Here is a 5115-nt window from a genome sequence, read left to right on the forward strand (position 1 = left end):
CAGACAGATAGATAAATATATACATGCATGCCTGCACACAAACATACATACATACATACATACATACATGTTACGTGTTTCCTTATATGTTATATGCATACCATTATTATAGCTGCATGCAGGGACTTAGCGACTCATTTATGTTTTTCGTTCATCAGATTCCTCTACTCTTTTACTCTTTTACTCTTTTACTTGTTTCAGTCATTTTGATTGCGGCCATGCTGGAGCACCACCTTTTAGTCGAGCACATCGACCCGAGGACTTATTCTTTGGAAGCCTAGTACTTATTCTATCGATCTATTTTGCCGAACTGCTAAGTTACGGGGACGTAAACCCACCAGCATCGGTTGTCAAGCGATGTTGGGGGGACAGACACAGACACAAATATACACACACACATACATATATATATATATACATATATACGACGGGCTTCTTTCAGTTTCCGTCTACCAAATCAACTCACAAGGCTTTGGTCGGCCCGAGGCTATAGTAGATGTGCACTAGCGCAAGGTGCCACGCAGTGGGAATGAACCCGGAACCATGTGGTTGTTAAGCAAGCTACTTACCACACAGCCACTGCTGCGCCTCTGTTTATATTTTCTCTATACATTGTGTTCTAAATAAATAAAAAGTTAGCTTCGAAGCAGCATCGAAGTCTTAGTAAGTTCTGCAATAGGGCCCTATAGTTGTAAATGAAAAAGACAAAATGAAAGAGAGGGTGTGAATGCTATTACACAGTAACTAACAAGTGTAAACTAATAAATTCAACAGCCCATGCCGACAGCAGAACGTTTATCTTGTTGTTATAAATTATATACATTTCCGGTGCAATGTTAAGACGAGTGTCATTCTTCAGCATCACTTCCGTTCAGCATAGCTTACGCTCGGTACAGATAAGAGCCGAGAACTTCAAGGCTTAAAGTGGTTAATTCAACGATTGACTTCCACGTCACGTTACATTTGCAAGGGTCAGCTAGGGCCCCTTTACTTATTTACATATCTGTTTATTTCTTTGTTTTTATTTCGTTGTTTTATTGTATTTTTATATCTCTGTTCTCAGGTTGCTTCCAGCTTTTTCTAGAAATATATGTCTACATCTTTTAATACTAGTACGTCTCCCTATCCTTTCTCCATCACTCTTATCAACAGAATCCTGAGGCATATAGACCAGTCAACAAGAGAGCCATTAATGCCCGTTTAATTTGAAAGAAGTAGCAGCTGAATCACATTCAAATCACATAACATCATCTAAACGAAAGGAAAACACTCACTGGATAATACAATCCTAGAGTCTTCCAATAAATAAATACATAAATGAATAAATAAATGAAGTTGATCATTTGCTGGAAATAGCATGCGATTCTCTCTCATATCAATCATTCCTTAGCAGTCATAAACGCAGAAGTCTCTCGTTTGATGATACATTTCTAGATGAGCTGTACTTCGATGCTTGTTTGATTATGGATGGTTTAGTGTAAAGATAACAGCAGCGAGAGAAATGTATGCATCGTTCCAGCGACTCTGACCTATGTCCTTGATCATCGCTGTTGCTTTGAAAAATACAAATGTCGTATAGTGAAACTTTTGAACCAATGGGAATAGAATATGTCTATAGAACTCCAATGTATAAGACAGTGATAATGTCAAGTGTTAGTCAAATTTCACCCTGCTATCTGAAACTGGAAGAGCATTTTCGATACAAAATCTAAAATAAAGACAAGAAGGAAATGGAAATAAAAGATGAATAATAATGATGGCTTTGTTCATAAAACTAGTTTGGAGTTTAATTGGATTAAACAACCAAAAGATAAAATGCTAATAACAATTAGAATAACAATACCAATCACTCACAATGGGCCACAGTAGATATTTGAAATCGATAAGTACTTGGCGAGGTGAAGTACTCGGTTTATCACGCGTTTACGGTTAAGAGGTGATACACCAGTAATTCTCACTAGAAAATTACTGGTAGAAACGAGATATTATGCTTCATTATATTTTTTTTCCTCTTAAGGTGAGTCATAATCGAAGATAACTCTTATTAAATATGTATGAGCATTTTAATAGGTTATTATAATATTTCCTTCAATTTTTCTAAGGCTTGAGGGTTTCCTTTAAGGAAGATTTAGCTGCAATATATTAGATGGTCGAGTAACCACTTAAGGGATCCCACTATCTATTGTTGCATATAAGTTATATTCAGGTGTTATCCTCAGCCATCATGCAAAGCTTCTGCAGAAAACGCAATTTTCCCTAGAACCAACAAAATTGATGAACTTTCATTGGACTTGGTTCAAAGATGTGGGATGACTCTCTAGTAAAAATGAACAATTCGTTATTTATATATCTTGTCACCGAATCTGTTGTTCAGCCTTTACTTCGATCATATTTTAAAGATGTGACCGACCAGCATTTTCTCTGTATAAGGTACCAGGTGCTAAAACTGATAGTAAGTGAACCTTTAATATTTTTAATGTTTTGCCACAAGAGCTCCACTGGTTAGAAGTTTCTAAAATGCCACACGTTTGTTCACTGCTACAGGCCAATTACTGCTTTTTCTGACTTATGGTCAGTGGTGTACCAGATATGATTATACTATATTTTCACATCCTTATGTTTATAGTATAACTAATATTACATTGTGTATTGCGGTCGTTTTTTATAAAAGAGTAGCGTATGAATGGAGGGATATAGCGCAGTTATTTATAGTAGGTAGAACCACTGCATTAGATTTGCCGACATTCAGCATAATATATGATACACACTGCGAAATATACAATCAGTAATCTACGGTGGGCAAGAACATTCAGTGTATGGCCTATCTTGTTATAAAGAAGATTAGATCTTACTTTACAGTGTGGGAAACGTGTTCCTGAAATCAACTTAGAGATAAGAAGATTGGGGAAGACTTCAATATGCAGAAAAAAAGTCATTGAATGAATTCCGTAACATTAGTACATTTATTAAGTTCTAACGTCTTTTTCAAAAGCACAAAATAAATAATAACACCATTTGAAGGAAACAGTTTTGACACATTTTTCCAATCATTAAGCTAATTGAGCCTGAACATGGCCAGTTCGGTTTAATGAAATCGTAGGAAATTGCCTTTACGTCACATCCAATCCTATTAAAAAAAGAGAACGCTCAGAATAATATGTTCCTACATTCACCGAAAAATAACAAAATAATATTGCTTAATGTATCTTCAGTTTTAACTCTACTTGTTCTGTTAGACCGGACTTGTGTCTAAATAATATGAACAATAAAGGTGAGTTAGTCAAATGCCCACGAAAGACCTAAATAATCCTTTTGAAACCCAGAAATACTTTTGAGAGTAACAGGTTCCAGAACAGAAATAATCAGAAATAAATTTCCGCGTATCCATTCGTTTCATGAACATATTCATCTGCACATATTCGGACAGACATCAACAATTTACAACCTGTACTAATGGAGTATATATTAGAGTTATTTGACAGCTATTTCTAGCCTATTGGGTGGATTTATCTGCACCCTTTAATTAATTTTACTTAATTTTGTATGATTATAAATTAGTATTTATAATCATTAGGGTTTTTTTAATTCACGGCTCGCCTCTTGATAAAATCATTAAAGTGAGTTTCTCCTTAATTCTATGAAATATATATTTTTACTCCTGATCAAATTGCATTCGCTGCGAGATTATTTTGATAAAAAATGCACGTGGCTGAGATGAGAAAGATATTCGATTTTTCACTAGAGTATACATGTACATGTATGTATATGGTCGTGTGGATATGTTGTTCATGTGTGTATGTATAGATATTTGTATTTATATACTTTGGCATGTTCTACTAATGACAGCAGTATATATATATATATATATATATACATATATATATATATATATAGTTATATATATATGTATGAATGTATGTATTTATGTAAGTATACGCATATATCTGTGTGTATGTATTTATGTTTGTCTCCACCACTACGTCTTGACAACCGGTGTTGGCTTGTTTATGTCTACATAACAATGATTCGGTAAAAGAGGCCAACGGAATTTATATAAAACCTAAAAGAAAGCCAAATTAGTATTGTTGGGGCTGGCGATTACTTTGGCCAATTACTGAAGCAATTAAAAAGGAAACGACAAAGTACACACATATACACCTACTCCAACACAAACATACACACACATTTAAAAAATCTGATAGACACAAGATGCATTTTATTTTGTCTTTTCCCTATGCACGTTACGGTATCGTGTTTAAGCATATTATCAAAATAGCTTGCCAACTCACATGGGCTCCCTACCAGTTACGGTGTCCTAAATGCGACGAATACTAATTCGAAAGTACGATCCAGCTATTATACTTTCCGATGTATGAACACCTGACAAAACACAAGTCTTCTTACCGCCAATATTCCAAAATGTAGTAACACCACTAATAGCATAAACACTAGTATATGGCCACTGAGAAATGTTAGAAATATTCAGATCAGATAATCTTTGATCCTCCTTCGACATCACCTGGAGCTCAATAATCGATCCATACCAGTTCATTGACTTCCATAAGTTCGTTGCTGTTGTTTCTACGACTAATATTACCACTACGACAACTATTAGTGCCTCTTCCACTAGCGTTGTCATCAATTACCACTATTATGTCTTCCACCACTGCCGCTAGCTTTAATACGAGCAATTACTCGACTCACGACTGTTTCAACCAACGGCTAGTTACTTTCCACCGCCGTCCTTACCATGACCTCTGCGACGGCTGTCAGCTTCTTTGCAGAATGACTGCTGTTACTATGATTGCAGCTCGACCTGCCTTTCCCCCTACCCTTACATTTGCACGGCTACTGCTTCCTTACTGAGGTACATGGGCGGTATCTGAATAGGTCAGTTATAGAAAAAAATGCAGGCTCACAGGATTTTCTGAATGGTGCGCCAAATAAAATTTCTAATCTGTTTGCTTCTGATGATCGGTCTTTGTTCTCGAAATATATGAAGGTTATTAGATTTATCTACTTGCTGCATTTTAACAAGTGACCTGCTTTCCCTATAGTTTACATTGATCTCCGTTTACATACATACATGCATATATATATATATATATATATATA

The sequence above is a fragment of the Octopus bimaculoides genome, chromosome 7, assembly GCF_001194135.2.
Source record: "Octopus bimaculoides isolate UCB-OBI-ISO-001 chromosome 7, ASM119413v2, whole genome shotgun sequence".
NCBI classification, from domain to species: Eukaryota; Metazoa; Mollusca; class Cephalopoda; order Octopoda; family Octopodidae; genus Octopus; species Octopus bimaculoides.